This window comes from Chrysemys picta, chromosome 2 (assembly GCF_011386835.1).
Source record: "Chrysemys picta bellii isolate R12L10 chromosome 2, ASM1138683v2, whole genome shotgun sequence".
In the NCBI taxonomy this organism is placed as follows: Eukaryota; Metazoa; Chordata; order Testudines; family Emydidae; genus Chrysemys; species Chrysemys picta.
In genome coordinates, this window is record NC_088792.1 from 73,377,192 (window position 1) to 73,398,039 (window position 20,848).

At 39.8% G+C, this 20,848-nt stretch overlaps 1 protein-coding gene across 8 annotated transcripts in view; it reads right to left on the reverse strand.

The window, feature by feature from the left end:
• The window catches only part of THRB (thyroid hormone receptor beta), a 256,180-nt gene that overhangs the window by 211,100 nt on the left and 24,232 nt on the right, over nucleotides 1–20,848 (reverse strand). The gene's annotated exons all lie outside the window — the stretch shown is intronic.

Consider the following 20,848-nt stretch of genomic DNA (forward strand, 5'->3'; position numbering starts at 1 on the left):
TATTACAATCCCACATTTTCTCATAACTTTAACATTCTGAAATATTCACCTTTTGGGGCTGAAATTTACCAAACCCAGGCTCTGCCCAAAGATGGTGTGTGGTGTTTGTTTTTTGTTTTTTTTTTAAGTTTAAGGGAAATCCATTTAGCTACTTCTGAGTTATGGGGAAGGAGGAAAAGATAGTTACCGCACTTCAAAAATTCTAACCACATTCTTTTTCAACACAGATACACCAAAAAGAGATTTAAAGTTTGAAAGCTGAAACTTAGCATGAACATCATTCAAACTTCAGGACTAGTGCTATTTTGCTTGACAAACAAAACTATTAACAATGCCAGGAGCATTTGAAAATTGCATTCTGAGTATGCAGAATGTTTTCATGAAACATTCACAAGAGGTTTCTTTTAAAGTTGAGAAGTGCAGTCAAATTTTCCAGGAGCTGTTCAGAGATTTCATCTTAACCTGCAGTCTTTCATTCAATCCTCCAACTTCTGCATCATCCTTCCAATTAAGGCTTGGGGGCTTTTTAAAAAAAATAAAGTAAAAATAAAACTATAAGGCCTTAAAGCAGATTAAACAAACCAACAACCAACCACCACCATGTAAACATTTCTAACAACACAATTAGGGAGGTGGACCCGATGTTGGCTGGAGAGCAGGCTATGGGATGGATAACACTTAACCTGCTTAAATGTTTCTTAAACAACATACTTGTAAGATGAACTGAAGTTTTATGTAGGCTCCTAGTCACCTTTTGGCTGAATGGTGATTGCCAAATCGGCAATTTACTAATGATGAAGTTATGCATTCATTTTGTTTAGCTGATTGTTGACAGTTAGTTCTAGAACAGGAGACATTACAGTGAAAGTTTTTTTCGCATTTAATTTTTCCAGTTTTTTTAAATGGGGGAGAAAAGTAATGTGAAGATTGCCTACTTGTCCTGGGATTTTCAAATGAACCCAATCCTCTTTAGGGCACTTTAACAATCCTAGCCTTAAGCACTCAGAAGTCAAGAAATACATATTAAGCTTAAACATGCTACCTTAACTCCACATTACAATACAGCTTTTGAATGTGTGGTCATCTATCTTAGAAACAAATGTGTAACTAAGATTCCGCAACTAAATGTGCTGGCTGGGGCTCCAGATAAGTGCATGCTCCAGTAAGAAACTATATTATGGGATCAAATACTATCAGTCAAATAATTAAGTCAGCAATATACTGCATTCACACAAGGACAGAGATAAGATTGTATATTCTATTTTAACTTTTGTATTTCCGGACTCTTGAGTAACTACTGTGCAACTTTTTCATTGTGCTTCTTTCCATTTAATAATGTTGATTTAACCCACATTTACATAGTATGTGTCTACCTCTAGTGGCTGATTTGCACTGCTTTGCACAAAAATGTGCTCTATATGGACACATTCACGATCTTTTGCAACTTGAGGGACACTTTGTTACAGGAGCAGTTTCATGTAAATGGACAGAGAAAATACTAGGTATTACCTTTATAAAATTGTTCTTTTATTCATAAAGAAACCATTCAAGATTGCAGATTACAAGCAATAATGCAATCAAAACTGTTCACTGATATAGATCAGGCCAAAATAGAAATACAGTTTACTTTAAATAACTTCTACTCTATAGAGAACATTTTCCTGATAGGCTTTCCAACTGTAACACAGAATTGTTACAACAACAAATCATATACTATTAGATCCAAAACAATCTTTGTTTAAAGAACATAAAGTTGGAAAGACATGCACTCAAAAATAAGGAAATGTCAGAATTACAGTTCCCTGTACGCATTATCATAAATTCTTTGATTACATGATCACATACTAGCTTTTTCCACAGGATCCTGCCTCATTTTGCATAGGATGGACCTGTTCTGGGAATTAATCAGGTTTTCTGCAGAGAATGAGGCCCTGTAACATCCCGGTCTCACTTGTTGCAGAAGATATGTAGCTAACAAGACTGCAAAGATTATGAAAAAAGACGAGAAGTTGTGCCAACACATACATAATCACTTCTTAGAAAAAGAGGTTATTTCATAACAAAGGGTGCAGCTCTTCATGATGAAACAAATGCTCTGGGGAAAATTCTCCTAGATATCGAAGGATACTGAAGGTCTCAGGTCAAGCAAACCACATGGTTTCATCATGCGGGAAGCTGAGTTGCTACATAGCAGGATCATAAAACCCCTCTATGCTGTGGAACACAGCTCCATGATTTCCTCTGCATAGAACAGAGAGAGACAGAACAAATTCTAAAGTTTGCGGACGATACCAAGCTGGGAGGAGTTGTAAGTGCTTTGGAGGATAGGATTAAAATTCAAAATGATCTGGACAAAGTGGAAAAATGGTCTGAAATAAATAGGATGAAATTCAATAAAGGACCAAAGCAAAGTACTCCACTCCACTCAGGAAGAGACAATCAGTTGCACACATACAAAATGGGAAATGCCTAGGAAGAAATATTGCAGAAACGGATCTAGGGTGTCAGAATGGATTACAAGTTAAATGAGTCAACAGTGTAACTCTGCTGCACAAAAGCATATATCGTTCTGGGATGTATCAGCAGGAGAGTTGTAAGCAAAACACAAGAAGTAATTCTTCCACTCTACTCTGCGCTGATTAGGCCTCAACTGGAGTATTGTGTCCAATTCTGGGTGCCATATTTCAGAGAAAATGCAACAAAAATGATTAAAGGTCTAGAAAACATGACCTATGACTGAAAAAATTGGGTTTGTTTAGTCTGGAAAAGAGAAGACTGAGGGGGGACATAACAGTTTTCAAGTACATAAAAGGTTGTTACAAGGAGGAGGGAGAAAAATTGTTTTTCTTAACAGGGCCGGCTCTAGCATTTTTGCCGCTCCAAGCAAAAAAAAAAGCCGTCCGGACTGTGCCGCCCCAAGAATGGATGGAATGCCTCCCCTTAGCACGTGCTTCCTCCGCTGGTGCCTGGAGCCGGCCCTATTTCTTAACCACTGAGGATAGGACAAGAAGCCATAGGCTTAAATTGCAGCAAGGAAGGTTTAGGTTGGACATTAGGAAAAACTTCCTGTCAGGGTCTTTAAACACTGGAATAAATTGCCTAGGGAGGTTGTGGAATCTCCATCATTGGAGATTTTTAAGAGCAGGTCAGACAAACACCTGTCATGGATGGTCTAGATCAGTGGTCACCAACCCGTTGATCGCACTGGTTGATCCTGGAGCCTTTGCCAGTCGATCATGATCTCCACGGCCAGCGGTGCACCGGGGCTCAGGCAGGCTGCCTGCCATGGCCTCATGCTGCTTCTGGAAACAGCTGGCTGCTGGCATTTCTCTGTAGCCCCTGGGAGGAGGGGTGAGGGTGAGGCAGCTCTGTGTGCTACCTCGCCCCCAGCACCATCCCTGCAGCTCCTATCGGCTGGGGACCCACCAATGGGAGCTGCGGGGGCAACGCTTGTGGGCACAAGCAGTGCATTGAGACCCACTGCCACCCTCTCCCCCAGGGGCTGCAGAGACATGCCAGCAGCCAGCCGCTTCCGGGAGCAGCGTGGGGCCATGGCAGGCAGTCTGCCTGAGCCCCGCTGTGCCGCCGACCGGGAGCCACCTGTCATAAGCGTCTCCCAGCCAGAGCCTGCGCTTGGCACCCCTTCTTACACCCCAACCCCTGCCCCAGCCCAGACCCCCCTCCTACACCAAACTCCCTCCCAGAGCCCACACCCCTCACCCTCTCCTGCACCTCAATCCCCTACCCCAGCCCAGAGCTCCCTCCTGCACCAAACTCCCTCCCAGAGCCTGCACCTCTCACCCTCTCCTGCACCCCAACACTCTGCCCCAGCCAGGAGCCCCCTCCTGCACCCAAACTCCCTCTCAGAGCTTGCACCCCAACCCCATGCCCCAGGCTCAGCCTGGAGCCCCCTCCCATATTCTGAACCCCTCCCATACCCCAACCCCCTGCCCCAGCCCGGTGAAAGTGAGTGTGTGGGGGGGGGGGAGTGAGCAACTGAGGGAGGGGGAATGGAGGGAGCGGGGTGGGGCCTCCAGGAAGGGGCGGGGTAGATCCTGGGTTGATCTTTAATACAAAAAGTGATCTTGTGCGTAAAAAGATTGGAGACCACTGGTCTAAATAATACCTAGTCCTGCCTTGAGTGCAGGAGACTGGACTAGAAGACCTCTCGAGGTCCCTTCTAGTCCTACCATTCTATGAAATAACAGGGCCCATTTTTAGCATGCTTAATTATCCTCAATGCAACTGAGCAAAACTCAAAAGGAGAAGTCACCACAGGCCACAGTCCCCCTAACCCATGCCACCAAAATGAGTGAAAGTAGCTGATGGGTTCAAAGGGAACTTCAGACCAGCTTCAATAGTAAAGATATTTAGACTGCATCAAACTATTGGAATGGCAAGATGGGGGGGGGGGGGTAATTAAAATGCATGTTTTTTTGCCAAAGACTGTACACCAAATTCTACGGTGTACCCGAATGCAACTTTCACAGAAGTCAGTAGAGTTATATGTACATAGCCATAGCCTTGCTTGTTTGGCTGGCTTAAAAAAAAAAAAAAAGGCTTGCCCTAAAGATTACTGTATTATACTAGTTTGTTCTATCATTCATTTGGCATTTTTATGTAATTAATGTACTAACATATAGGCTAAGATTTTTTTTTTAAGTGACTATGATATTGGGTACTTCAATTTTTGGATGCTCAACTTCAGGTACCTTATGTGGGGGGACAGACTTTTTAGGAAGTACTCAGCAGCCACCTTCTGAAAATCAGATTGGCCTTCCAAAAAGACAGGCACTAAATACCCATGGTCATTCTTGAAATTATTGGTCATACTGAATAGAATTTTGATTAAGTTTATATATTGCCCATATTAAGGAAGGAGTGCAGTCCAGCAGATAAGGCTCTTGTCTGGTAATAAGGAGTTATGGAATCTGTTTCTGACTCTGCCACTGAGCTGCTATGCAACCTTGGGCAGTCACTTAACCACACCACGACTCAGTTTCTCTGTCTGTTAAATTAGGATAACTTTTTTTTTTTTTTAAACAATGCATTTTGAGATCTATGGATGAAGAGCTGAGTATTGTTATTTTAAAAGTCCATTTTATATATTATTCCTATTTCATGTTGATTTTTAGCCCGAGTCAGCAACTCCAAATGCTATTTAAAATGTGAATAGATTTGTGTACAAATTGTGGGATCCACCAGTGCAGACCCCTGCAGTCATCTGGAGTTCCACCTGGAGTCAATGGATTTCACACTAATGGATTTAGATGCAGAACTGGGACCTTAAACAGAGTCAGGGATTTATCACATCTCTAATTCTGAAACAGTAGTTGAAGAAATTACAGGTTTACAAGTGGGGGTGGGGGGGAATAATCAAATTCTGATATTTGATTCTGTACAAATACACCTTTACCCCGATATAACGCTGTCCTCGGGAGCCAAAAAAAATCTTACCATGTTATAGGTGAAACCGCGTTATATCGAACTTGCTTTGATCCACCGAAGCGCGCAGCCCCGCCCCCCGGAGCACTGCTTTACCACGTTATATCTGAATTTATGTTATATCGGGTAGCGTTATATCAAGGTAGAGGTGTATGTCAAATTCTTAAAGACAGATAAAGGTAAAAAGTGAGATTGCAAGGAAAAGCAACAAGAAATGGGGGGAAGAAATGAGAGAAAGTGAAACAACACAAACTAAAGCAGCAGAGCAAGCTTTATAAGGTTAATAGAAACTTTAATACCGAAATGTTTAAGTATATTGTAGTGGAGTCACCTCGGTATGGGAGATGATGTCTCACAAAAATAGACTGGTCTCCAGTTGTGATATAGAGCAGGCAGGAAAACAGGGGGGAAATTATGGCAATCCAGATTTTTTGCTCTGTTACACAGCAGTACTTTTTCTGTTTTTTCAACTTTACCTTAGAATTTCTTTTTAAACTATTTTGTTTTCTTGCTTTTGAAATCAAAATTTTTTTACAACTAATTCCTTTTCATTTCAAAAATGGAAATAATTTGAAAAACCCCCACCATGTGGCTAAGCTGAGTAAGTAAATATGGCAATCCAAAAAACTCCCAAACTAAAAAAACAGACATAGAAGAAAAACAAAAAGACTCCTTTTTAATGAAAGTTTCATTGGAAATTTTCTATAAATACAACATTTTTAAATGAAATATTTTGGTTTTTTTATATTAAAAATATATATATTTTTGCCAAGGTTGAATTTAGATGGAGAAGAGGTTCAGAAATTTCCATCAGCTATGTTCCTGGCTTCAAGACTCACCTTTGGTCCCCAGCCACAAGTTAATTAGTACAACTGTTTTACACTGTTTGATATCAGTATGGGATAGATTGTGCAAACTTCACAAAGGCCAGAGTAAAGGCCTGTCCTTGTTTGAAAAGGAATACTGCCTCAGGGGAACACCCAATGTCCACTCCGACCCTCGCTGTAGTTAATGAAATGGCTCCCATTGACTTCAACAGGAACTGAATCAGGCCTTTCAGTCTGTGTGCTCCACTAAGCCCAGGAATTGCATCTGTGGCTGATCCTTACCTTATGGTAGAGAAGGAGTCTCTTTGTTACTCCTTCCCCAGTTCTAACCATGTATGGGCCAGGCAGAATCTAGTCCTATCTACTCAGGTCACAGTATGAATATTATGGAAGGTAACAGGGAGACATTTCACTCATTGTTTGGGGCTTGATCCAAAAAGTTCAATCAAGTCAACAGCGTTGGGGTTTTTTCCAATCACTTCAGTGGACTTTGGATCAGGCAATCAGTTTCCTACATAGAACTCTGTTTCAATTAAAAATATAATAATGATTTTTTTGTGGGGAAATAAGGTGGAATTTAGAGTATTTAATGAGGTTTAAAAACTTTCTGGAACATTTCACATTATGTTAATCACTGCATTTCCTTCCTCTCATTTCAACACGTAATGATGGTCTTTTAAAGAGTCAGTTGAAAAACAATGTGAAACTTGGAACATAAACAACAAAAAGGGATGTTTATATGGCTATTACAGGGGACATATTTGATCAAGTCAACATCTGATCAAGGGAGAAACAACTTCATGTGATCCTAACATTCCCTTCTAAATTCCACTAGTGTCATCTTGTAAAAGTTGATGAGATAACACTTTAGACCTCAGACCTTGCAGTAATCAGAACCTAAGTAATACACAGCTGTTTTTAAATCTCTACATACCATGTTTATCATAATTGTATAAACAATGTAGAAATACCTAATTAGATAGAGGATATTTCTATACCACTCAAGCATTGGTACTCAGATACAATAGTGATTAGAAAAAGTAGGCTATAGTGTCTAACATGACTGGTGGTTTGGGGTATCCAGCTGGAGGTATCTTAGAGGAGCTCGCTTTTTTGAAAATGCTGAGCAGCTGCCCCCTGAAACCTCAGACCCCCTGAAGGCCTCAAGTTGGGCAACAAAAAAATGGAGGCACCCAATCTCTCTGGTCAGTTTTGAAAATGTAGGTCTTTATATATAAACAAACTAGATTAGATCCCTGTTGGCTTTTTTGTATTGTAATGTTAAGAGAACTCAAAATATATTTTTAAATAGGAAAGTTAAAATTATTTAAATGTTAATACTCCTTCCCCCCTCCCCCCCCTTTAAATAAGTCTTTTGAGATAGAGGCCTCATTGCCACAATGCCATTATATCGAAGAGGATTCTCCTCTGGGCATGTTTTAAAGTTCAAACCATATTTCTTAAAGAGCCACCTGTTTGGTGGAGGCAGAGAAGTCAGTGATGGAAGAGGCCTGCTAGATTATCTAACTCACCTCCAGGGCAGTGTAATATCATTCCATATTCTCTGGTTGCAGGTGTTTTGTTCAGTCTAGATTTAAATGTTTTCCATCTCTTCTCTTAGAAGCCTCTTCCACAGCTTAGTAGATCTCATTCTCATGAAGATTTTCCTGGCATTCAGACTAGATTTCCCCCTTTCTTAATTTCATCCTATTACTGCTATTAATATCAACCTTTATTATGCTGAATAATTCCTTTCCCTCCTTGAGTGTTGTTGCTTTCAAATATTTGCAGATAATTATGTTGCCCTCTCTTCCCCTCACCAGTAGCTATGTATATACTTCTCTATAGTCTCTCCTCATTTCATTCTCTCCAGTCTCCTTATTTTTGTACTTTCTGCATTCTGAAAAGTTACATTTCTAAGACTGGTCACATCAGGGCCATAGAAAGAGGGACGAAGATAGAGACTGACTATAACATCCCTGTGCAGTATTGTATACAGTCATATGTTATACCAGCAAAAAAGTCAGTGTACTATATTACAAAGCACTGTCTAACTTGCTTTTAGGGTGACCAGATGTCCCAATATTTGGGGCTTTGTCTTATATAAAGTGCTATTACCCCTCACCCCTTGTCCCGATTTTTCACACTTGCTTTCTACTATTACCCTTAAGCTACTTCTGCTTTACTGGTTCCAATTTTCTCCCTCCAATTTAGTATCTCTGATCAGGCCAAATACTTGTTCTCTCCTGCATTGTTAAACAATGCTCAGAACAAATTTTGCCAGCAATGCAACCAATGCCAAGCAGCTGCCCTGTAATGGAAAATCTAGGCCCGGATAGCTAAACATGCCTGAATTTTATATTTAAATCAAACTGAACAAGCATTCCTTAAGTCATGGGTATTGTGAGAGCAAAAAAGATGTGTATAGAATATATAGACAAACAAAAATAGCTAACAATTATTTATTTTGGGAAGAAAATAAAGATTATCGAATCAAACAAAAGCATAATCTCTGAAGAATATAGAAACTGAAAGATAAGATGATGCAATGTTATCAGGTGCTCAATACATAAAGATAAGTATATGTAATGTACCAAATACAACAATCATTTAAAAATACTGTATTACTGGTGATCATATGCTACATTTGTAGAATTTTCATAATGTTGACTAGAAAATATTAATGTGCATCAAAAGGAAAGAACTCAATTATTTCCTTGAAATACCAGCATGACCAATTAAATAAAATTCAAGGGTTCACAAAAGACATTATATGTCACTTAGTTACAAATGACATGGGGAAAAAAATTAACTAAATTTCCATATTACAGCAGTAACAAATGGCACATTAAAAGTCTGAGGAGGACCAAGAAGTTGTTCAAAACAACCATGTGCATAAATCTCAGTTCCGATGTCAATATTTTAGGCTTAGTAGTCCTCTATTTTGTAAAAACAGCTACTGTGTTGGCATGATACAGTGGCAGGTCACTTGAAATAGGAATCAAGTCCAAAACATGGGTGGAAGATCAAAACATGAGTTGGCTGATCAAAAACTATATTCTAATTTTGAGGGGGTAAAGAAAACTGCATAGCAAAAAAAGTTGTATTTGAGTCAGGTAAAGAAGTAGATTGACAAACATATCTGTTGTTGGGCCAAATGATGGCAAAAGCTATCTCAGTTTAAAACATAGCAATGGTTTGTTATTAAAATGAATGCTATGAAAAGTACTTGGCAAATCTATAAAATTAAGTCAGCACAATTTCTTTTGTGGGGGAGGAGGAATTACTACTAATAAATATTTATATTACCATAGTACGCCGCCTGCCACAATTAGGGGCCCTTTGTGCTAGCCACTGAGCAAATACTTAGAAGACAGAGTTTACTCAAACAATTTCAATTTAATCCAAACATTTAACTCTTCTTTGTCATGATTAAATAACTAATGCTACACTTGTCTATACATCATCTTGGCAAAAAAAAATTCTAATTAACCCATCTAGATTATTATTAAAAGGACATTGTCAATTTACAACTTAGATTAAAAGTAAAATGACACTGTCATCTTAAAAATAGGTTGTGAACAAATAACTTGACCTGCAATACTGATAACCCCTTAAAATTGTTAAGCATCAATGACTGTCAACAGGCAATTTGTTACTATTTTTGCTCTGTATGTCCTTTCTATCCCTCCCCTATTTATCCCAGCTCAAACAATAAAAACCAGTGAGTACGTCTACACTCCATGCTTCTTTTAGCAGTGTGGAGTATATACCTGGCTATGACATACCAGTGTAGGCAGTGATGCAAGAGTTAGGCAAGTACAATAATGGCATACCTGAATGGTGCGGGCATACCTTACATGGCCCTCTACTCACTTAACCATGCCTTCCCATCCCATCCACAGTGCCTGCACTAGTCCCCCAGCTTAGCCTTTCCCTGCGGCCTCCTCCCTACCAGGGCCTTTCACGGACGTACAGCTGCACACCACAGTGCAGACAGCTTGCTTTTCACTGCTCTGTGTAGCTACACATACCCTACACACCTATGATGCCAGGGATGCATAGTGTAGACGTATCCTGTGAACCGAGTTTCACTTGCACTGAACCTGAAAGTGAAATTCACTGTATCAGTGCAGCATTGTTTGCGTTTCTAACATTGCTGGGAAATGTTTTTGTTTAAAAACCAATTATTTTCAAATGAATTTTAAAAATTGGTATTGGAAGCATTTAAAAACTATTTTCTCCCAATATTTCAATTTTGGGCCACATTTAAATTCACACTGTCCTTTTAAATATTTACTCTAACTGATTTTTAGCATTGAAATGAGAATAAGTTTACCTCTCAGTCACTAGAGTGATTATTTATTTATTGTTATTAATAGCATTATTAGGAACTTGCTTGAAGAAATTATCTTCCAACTATTTATAATCAGAGAAGCTAAGTGATAGCTCAAAGTCAGTTGGCATTTATCCATCACACATCGTCTTGGGAGCTCAAGAATGCCATTCTAATATTGTCAAGGGAGGGATTAACACTGCTATTGCTTTATTTCCGTGTGTCCCTATTACGTTTTCTAGGCTCAATCATAAAGCTCTAGATTTTAAAAAATCCATTTGAAAATCTATCAAAAAGGCATAAATCAAACAAGATTCCTAAAAGACTTTCCCACTTCAGACAGGCTCCAAATCCTCCAAAGATGCAACATGAATAAGCTTCTCAACTATACTGTATCATGCTCTGGCACATCAACCTGTCTTCCCTGATTAACCCTGCTACCCAGGTGGGAAGACAGGTGAGCCTTGCATTAGTCACATATCACTGTGCAATTTTCCTCCCACCTTTATCCACATAGCACTTCTTCCACATCATCACACACGTTGTGAAACTGGAATCACTGCTCTTGTTTTCCATAGAGGTGTCGGTCAATTTCAGTCGTATTGTTAGCTTGAAAATGTCTGCAGTGATAGAGCTCTCAAATTCTTCATGGATGCTATTCTCATCAAGTTTAGGTTTTAGAGCTTAGAAAAAAAACGTACACACACACACACACACACACACTTTAAGGTCTGAGTTTTCAGAATTCTAATTTGCAAACTTTTTTTTAAGAGTAGGTAGACATACAGCTAACACTGCAGGAACTCAATATTATTATTTCTTAAGCACTGATTTGCTTGATACTGTACAGGACAAGAAATAAAGACAACACCTTGACCTGCTGTGCTCTCAATGTAAGGCCATGATCCTGCACACTGCTCCATGCTGGTGCACCCCCAGTGCACCCCGTGCCCACTAGAGCACCACTGACTTCAATGGAACTGTGCACAGATGTGGGGTGTTCCACCCATGCAGAGCAACTTGCAGGAACTGGGACTAAAGAAACAGATTGAATAAAACAAGATGCATTGGGAAACCCATTAGAAAGCAAAAATGAATGGCACCCAGATTATAGGTTTGATCTGATAGGTCTGGAGCTGTGACGGTTGCTTATTTTAAATACCTTTCTTGCACCATCAATTCATTTATTTAAATTTTACTGCCATGATTGTTGGGAACAAAATTAGTCTTTCCAACATAGTAACACTCCCATATTGGTTAAGAAACACAAGGATGTGTTTTGAATTCTAATGCTCTGTAGGTAATTTAAAAATCAAACACCTGTTTACATATCTAATTGACAATTTATTACACACAAATAACACGTATTTTAACATATCAAACTTTTATAAAGTAAATTATGGTAAGTTACTTGATAAGTTACACAAATTCTATTACTTTTTACAGCACACCTTTTAAACACAAACACTTCTATTATATGGCATTCAAAGTGTTTTGTCTCCTAAACTGCCTCCTCTTGATTTGTCTCCCTTTCATTCAATCCTAACATACTTTAAAATCGAAAAACATTTTTCATAATGTGATGTGGCAACTTTTGCTCTCTGTTATATTAGTATAAACTCAGAGTAAGTCCACTGATAGAGGCAGGGATGAGAAGCCCGAGTGGAGTCTGGGACTGTGTAGGCAAGGAAAATGGGACTGGAACATGGAGTCGGCAGTGGGGAAGGAACAAGGATAGGTTAAAAGGGCCAGGGCAAAAAGGGCCAACCTTGTGTGGAACAGAGAGAAGAGTCTGTGCATGTTAGAACACATTCCCCTCCAGAGCCTGAAATGTAATCCAAGATTACCGCATCTCACCATTCCTCTGCTGTCAGCGACTGTGTCCATAAAAACCTTTCTGCCCTGTTTCCTGCAACCTGTCCTTGTTCCTTCCCCACCCTTGGCTCCTTGTTCCAGTCCCATTTTCTTTGCTTACACAGTCCCAGACTCCACTCAGGCTTTCCATCTCTACCTCTGGAGTTTTCCGAGGGTTGTATAGTGAAGGAGCCTGTTGTCTGTAGGACCACTGCCTCAGTTACTGCAGAAGTTCATAGCTGTGTACTGAATGAGGCAAGGGTTTTCAGGAAGAGAAAGGATGGTCTCATGGTTAAGGCAGTTGAATACTATCCTGAAGAACTGGAATCTATCCCCGCCTCTGCTACAGAGTTCCTGTGTGATGCTAGTCAAGTCACTTAAGCCAAACTTGTCACAGCGATCACTAGTTGTGTATTCCTCGTTGTCTGGGTGCCTAACATGATAACTTGGGGTCTGATTTGCAGAAGTGCTCACAGTTGTAATAGAAATTAATGGGAGCTCTGCTTGAATATATAAAGTGCTACATAATGCTAGGAACTCTGAAAAATCTGGTCCTAATAACCTCAAATTTAAACCCCCAAATTAGTGGGCACTTCTGACCTTAATTTCCGTGCCTCTGCTCCACATATGTAAATGCGGGGGTACTGCCCCATCCCCACCTCCCAGGAATGTTGTAAAGATAAATTAGTTAATGTTTGTGAAGCACTCCGTTACTATAGTGATGAGCACCATAGAAAAGTCCACGAGGAAATAAATTAATTTCTTCAGAGCAGGGTTTGACTAGTGTACAGTAAATAAGGCCTGAGGCCACGCATTGAACAATGAGGAGAAAACAAAATATTGAACAGCTGCTCATTACGTGAGCACTGTCTATCCTGTGCACTGAATGAGGCAGACGTCCTGTGGAAAAATACTATGATTCTGCAATTAAAGACTATCAGAGTGCATGTGCACTCATAATTGTGTTCACGCTCAAGTCCCTTCATGACCTATCCCCTCCCTACCTATCATCTCTCATTCAATATCCAAAGGTCAACTCCCTCCTTTAATCAGCCCCTAATGGCAGCCTCCACTGTCCACGTGTTACATTTTCAAACAATGTGCTTTGTCCTTTCTGCCATGCTGCTCTCCAGGCCTGGGAGAACCTCCCAGAAATATCAGCAAAACTCTCTCATTATCTTTCAAATCCCTCCTTAAAACCATGATGACTACAAAAAACTTGACAACAGTTAGGCTACTGGTGTGCTGAGGCCACAGCAGTATTGTCTCATTGTTTCCTTGTATTCCCCGTCAGTCTGTCTGCATCCATCTGTTGTTTCTCGTCTTATACTTAGATTGTAAGCTCTTTGGGGCAGGGACTGTCTTTTTGTTCTGTTTGTACAGTGCCTAGCACAACGTTCTCTTGATCCATGCCTGGGGATCCTAGGTGCTAGAGAAATACAAAGAAATAATAGTAATAATCATCATCATCAATAATAAGGTTACAAAGACAACCTGAATCTGGCATTGCCTAACTTTTGAGTGCCTGAGTGTGCAATAGTTGAAGTAACACTGGCGAAACCTACCCTGGACCTTTCAGTTCTAGCCAACTATCACCAGTGTAAAACCTCCCATTCCTGTGCAAATTAACAGAGAATCTAGTACAGCAGCCAGTTACAAACTCAGCTTATCGAAGCTGACATTCTAGACACAGCACAATCTGGACTCAGGCCAAGACACAAAACTGAAACTGCCTTAGTGCCGCTGATGGATGATCTCCATTTGTCAATGGATAGAGCACAGACATCATTTCTCATCCTCCTGTAGCATTCTGCACTATTCATCACAAGATTCTACTGTCTTACCCGAGAGAGGTGGCAGGAATCTCGGGTAATGAGCGAACATAGTTTGAGTCCTTCCTGGAAGGATGCATCCAACGAGTAGTGATAGGGAAATTGCACCTCTACCCCTCACTTGTGGAGTTCCACATGGATCAATTCTCTCTGTTCCTTTTTAATATCTACATGCAACCACTAGGTGAATTGATCAGACAACATGAACTCAAGCACCAGCAGCATGCAGATGGTAAGCTACTCTATATTCTTTACCACATACAACCACACCACTACCACCAAAATGGTCCAGTGCTTGGATGAGATCAGTTCATGGATGAGGAACACCTGGTGGAAGCTGAACCCAAACAAGACAGATGATGCTGGTAGGCATAGGAAAGTGCTTTGAAGAGCTTGCAGCCACAGTACAGTCTCCATTGGTTGAAGAACACATCCACAATTGGTCAATTCCATCCATAGTCTAGGAGTACTCTTGGATTCCTTGCTGATGCTAAGCTGCCACATAGCGCTACTCGCAAATGCTGCTTTCTACCAAATCCATTTGGCTAGAAAACTCCATCCCATTCTGGTGAATGAAGACTTGGCCTCAGTTAGCATGCTTTTGTCACCTCTCGGCTGGATTACAGCAATGCAATATACCTGGGCCTGAAGTATTCGGCTCTAAGTAGTACAGAATGCTGCAGCAAGTCTCCTCAGCAACTGAGGCTCCCATGAACATATCAAACCCATCCTCTGCTCTCTATGCTGGCTTCCCATAGAATTTTGAATCAAGTTCAAGATTTCAGTCCTTTTCTTCAAAGCACTCCATGGCTAGAGCACAAGATAGCTAAAAGCTCATCTAAAGCTCTGGCACAAAAACCACAGTCGACAACTACACTCCTCTGGCACAATGGAATTCACTACAAGAAGAATAAGTTTGTTTGTGTGAGAGACAGAATTCTCCACAGGGGTAGTCCAAGACTCTGAAATGAACTCCCCCAGGAATAAAAGGACCACAACAAACTTCATCACTTTCCGCTCCAAGTGCAAAACACTTTTATTTGACCTTGTCTTCTCTACCATAAACATATAGCAATAGGCATATTAATATTTAAAAAAACAAAAACCCCACACACTACCAATCTAAGATACCTATCACACATGCTTCTCCCTACGAGGAAAGGTTGAGAGAACAAACAACATGACAGATGTGTAGTCATGCTGCTTAACACACTCCTGGAAGGTGCTCTGATACGATCGTGGTGAGTACAGTATAAGAACCTACATAGAATACAATAAAAATTTATTTAAGTAGCAGCTTTCATACAAACTGTATCCCCAAAACTTTAGTGTCAACATTTAAAAAATTAAAGCAGAGGGAACATGAAATGATGGGTCAGGGAAGGAAGATGTTTTTCAGATAAAACTTGAAACAAATGGTAAATCAAGGAAGCAGGGGGCTGCATGAAAGCTATCCCCAATGGCAAGAATTGCAGGGGAGAAGGCTCTCGAAGTAAGAGTGGTCACATCATATGAAGGGCCAGAGGGGAAGTGAACACTAGATAAGCAGAGATCTGTGAAGTAAGCTGGAACAAATCCATGGATAGTTTTAAATTTTGAACTAGATCCTAAAATGAATGAAGAGTTGGAAGAATTATTTTAAGACAGGCGTGATAATGTCACACTTCTTTGTATGACTAAGAAGGTAAGCAGCCTTCAGCACAGTCTGATGTCTGGAGAACTGGCTTGAATAAACTAGAGAGAAAGGAGTTAGCATAATCTAGGCAAGAAGAGATACTGTAAATTCATTTGATAGCAGCAGAGTCGCGGTAAAATCAGTAACATAGTAAGGAGGACAAGATGAAGGGACAGCAAAAGTGGAGATACACAGATTTGTAGATACAGAAGATGTGGGAGGAGAAAAAGCACAGAGTCCAGGAGTATTCTACAGCTGTAAAGAGGGAAGGCAAAAGTAAGGCTTGACAATGGTATTGATCCACTACTAGATGGAAATGGTAGAATTATCAATGATGATGCAAAAAAGGCAGAAGTGTTCAATTAATATTCCGGTTCTGTACTTCGGGAAATAAAAACAGATGGTGATAACACTCTTTCCATTCAACCAGGATCTCTGGATGATGTTAAACAGAAGCTGCTGAAGGTAGATATCTTTAAGTCAGCAGGTCCAGATAATTTGCACCCAAGAGTTTTAAAAGAGAAGGCTGAGACGCTTGCTGGACTGTTAATGTTGATTTTCAATAAGTCTTGGAGCACAGGGGAAGTTCCAGAAGACTGGATGAAAGCTAATGTGTCAGTTTTTAAAAAGGGTAAACAGGATGACCCAGGTAATTACAAGCTTCTCAGTCTGACATCCATCCCAGGTGAGATAAAGAAGGGTAATTTAATTAATGCAAATAAACATGCATTTAAAGAAAATAGAGCCTGTCAAACGAAGATGATTTTTTTTTTAAATGAGATTACAAGTTTGGTTGATAAAGGTAATAGTGCTGACGTAATATACTTCTGTAAAGGCATTTGCCTTGGTACCGCATAACATTTGGAGTACATTAAATAGATTAAAAACTAGCTAATTGATTGATGGGTCTCAAAATGTAATTGTAAATGGAGAATCATCACTGAGTGGGTGTGTTTGCAGTCGGGTCCTGCAGGGACCAGTTCTTGGCCCTATGCTATTTAACATTTTTATCAATGACCTGGAAGAAAACATAAAATCATCACTTATAAAGTTCGCAGATGACACAAAAACTGGGGGAGAGGTAAATAATGAAGGGGACAGGTCACTGATTCAAAGCAAACAATATGCATTTTAATATGACTAAGTGGAACTCTATATATCTAACAACAAGGAATGTAAGCAATACTTACAAGATAGGGGACTCCATCCCAGGAAATAGTGACTCTGAAAGAAAGATTGGGGGTGTGTGGTGGATAATCAGCTGAACATGAGCTCCCAGTGTGACACTGCGCCAAAAGAGCTAATGCAATCCTGAGATGCATACACAGGAGACTATCAAGTAAGAGTAGAGAGGTTATTTTACCTCTATATTTGGCACTAGTATGACAGCTGCTGGAATACTGTGTCCAGTTCTGGTATCCATAGTTCAAGAGGAATGTTGATAAATTGGAGAGGGACCAGAGAAGAGACACGGAAATGATTAAAGGATTAGAAAACATGCCTTATAACGAAAGACTCAAAAAAGTCTATTTCTCTTAAAGAGAAAATTAAGGGGTGACTTGATTATTGATTAATCTATAAGTATCTACATAGGGCTCTTTAATCTAGCAGAGAAAGGTATAGCACAGTCCAGTGGCTAGAACTTGAAGCTAGACAAATTCAGACTGGAAATAAGGCATACATTTTAAAAGTGAGGGTAATTAACGATGGGAACAGTTTGCCAAGGGTCATGATGGATTCTCCATCACTGACCATTTTTAAAATAAGACTGAGTAATAAATAAATAAAATAAAAAGAGAGAGCGAGCGAGAGAGATGCTCTAGGAATTATTTGGGGGAAGTCTGTGGCCCGCATTATACTAGATTATCACAATAGTTCCTTCTGGCCTTGGAATCTATTAAGTGTCAAGGAAGAAAGATGGGCGGGGGGGGGGGGGGGGAGTTTGGAATTGTGTTGCAAGATGCTGCTCTTGCCTAAAGAAACACTCGTGCCCTGTGAAAATCTTCTTTAAAATTCTTAACTAAGTACATACAATTATCTAAAAATTTGCACTTGCCTTATAGTTCACCCTGGTGATCCAGTTCTAAATCAAAGCTAGAAGCTAGTTCACCAATATTTTCCTCTTTCCTCAATTACTACTCTTTTAATAGTACCAAGTTCACACTGAAGCATATTACAGGGTCAAATGGAGTTATTGTTGTACGTGATCAAGTGCTCCATAATGAAATCTATGTATCACAGTTCATTTATAGCACTATTTATTTCTACAAAGAAATCTGGGCTGCACTGAAAGGTCGCTTACCAATCATGGAGATAATTGATTCTGATAGATCGTTTTTTAACAATCTTTTATCCATGCTTTTTAACAAATGTATTTCATCCATGCAACTTGATTCTACAAAGACTATTACTCTTTATTCATGAAACAAATGGAAGTTTTGCATTTTGACTACACATTCACATCCTTCTTTCTACTTATCTTTTACATAGCTTGACTCTTAGGATAATTGATTCCTTTACTCCTCCCAATGGAAAACAAAAACCTAATGTATTGGTTTAGATTCACCTGAGGACACAGGACAACTTTGTGATCCAGAAATATCAGGCTACTTTCATCCATATACCCTACTTATATTATAATAGCGATTTTATTTTGTGTGTGAAATTGATTAAGGCTCTGCACAGTAGCTAACTATACATTCAGAGTTACTTGAGGATATATATTATGTCTTGCCTGCAATTTCACCCACATCATTGGGTTACAGCAAGCTAATTTATCCTGTAATTGTAGAACAGTCTTATTTCCTAATAATCTACATTGGGCTACTAAAATAAAATTAAATAGGTCTTTATAATTAGAATGCTGAGAATCAGTCACTTATTTAAAAAGCACACATCATCTTTTCTTACAATAGCAATTGGACAAGATTCAGTGTGTCAGATGCTTCTTGGTAATAGAACAAAAAACTGGAGGGAATAACAAGAGGACTGACACTTCCCCCAATCTTTCCACCTAAATTTTATTCTCTAATCATAAAGCAGCTTAAAGTAAAGAAATCCTGATAAGCAATGGAAACAAACACTGTCTCTTTCATGTTTATGTAAAGCTCAATAATTATTATTCAAAATGTCCCTTTGGGCAACACGCAACTAATAGAACAACAGTCTTGAAAACATACCAAATATTCTTATACTGAGTTATTATATGGTCTGCTGCATGAATGCATAACAAAGGCTTTTGTAATAAGCGCATTATTTGTGTATGGCATAATGACATGACATACTTAGCACTGTAGAATACACAGAAGTAAGAGTCTATCTGAAAGAGGATACAAACTAAGGTGTTAAGTCAGTAAACAGATATAATGATGACTATATTTCTAACCATGCAGAGTTCTATTGACACGGGCCTAAACGTTTACGCTAGCACATCTGTTTGTGGGATTGGAACCCAAATGGAAGAGACTTGGGTATGTGGTCTCTTGCAAAACTAGGAAAGGAGGCAGAAGGAAAAAATTATGGAAATCTACAAATATATTTTTGGTGGGTCCTTAAATACCTGGTCTGATGGCAGAGCACATAACAAATTGAGGTTTTTCCAAATTTTCAGTGGTTTGAGCATTGGCCTGCTAAACCCAGGGTTGTGAGTTCAATCCTTGAGGGGGCCACTTAGGGATCTAGGGCAAAAATTAGTACTTGGTCCTGCTAGTGAAGGCAGGGGCCTGGACTTGATGACCTTTCAAGGTCCCTTCCAGTTCTAGGAGATAAACATATCTCCATATATTAAATTTAGGACCTAACTGTATCATCTAGATTTGAATGTAGAAAGGGCACTCCGCACACAGATTGCCCCATGCTGTGCAGAATGATAGGTGGAGGTGTTCAGCTGCCTCTCCAGCAGCATTTCCTGTCTTCCTCCAGACTGTACGAGGAGCTCCAGGGGTCCTGGTATACAGGCAGGGAGAGGGTCAAGCCCAGGGAGACAATGTATCTACACCTTAATCCTCTGCCAACCCAGTGCAGATCAGAATGAAAAAATAATATTCCCATCTATTTCCATGCCGTCGCTTTCCCTCACAGTGGAGAACCTACTTAAAGAACCACACTGCTTGGGTGGGGGAATTAGAGCTCCCAGACACCTAGATGCAGCACTGAGGTATATGATCTCCACAAAGATGTCATTAGCCTTTCATAGATCCTTTTCAAAGCCTCAGCCTATTTATTCAACCCTGTGTCTTTGCTTTTATATCCACTCTGCTTTTCTGTTCATACCCCTCTGTTTTTATAGTAACAAAGAAACACCAAATGCAGAAAGTTAAACCCTGAAATGGGGCTGACCTGCAGAAACCCCCACCTTTAGAAGGGCCACCTTGACTAGCCATTAACAAACAAGATTCTGGCTCCAGGGCCTCCTGCTCCACACCAGGGAGCTTTGTTGGGGTTTTATCCCCTTATTTCCTTCCAAACAAAACAGACCTCAAATCCTGTTGTAGTAGACACAAAGTATAACAAACTTTTGAGATTTTTTTTTAACGTCATTGATTTTTCTTCTCCCTCCTTTTCTCCCAAGCTGGAGAATAACTAAAAAGTTTTTACATGTAGCTGAGAGAATAGTCCTGTTCTTCATTAACAATTTACGCTGATACACATAGAGAGACAGAGAGAGATTATGGGTAGAAGTCCCCAACACACTTTGGTTAGCATGAATTGCCAACTGTTGCAATAATTTATATTCAAAATGTAGATGCTGCAATTAAATGAGCTTTTCCCACCCACAATAATGCACCGCCTGGTCCCTGCCCGATCACTTAATACGTTTCATATGAGTGGCTACAAACATATTTAGAATCCCCTGTCACATAACTCATCATGGAAACTT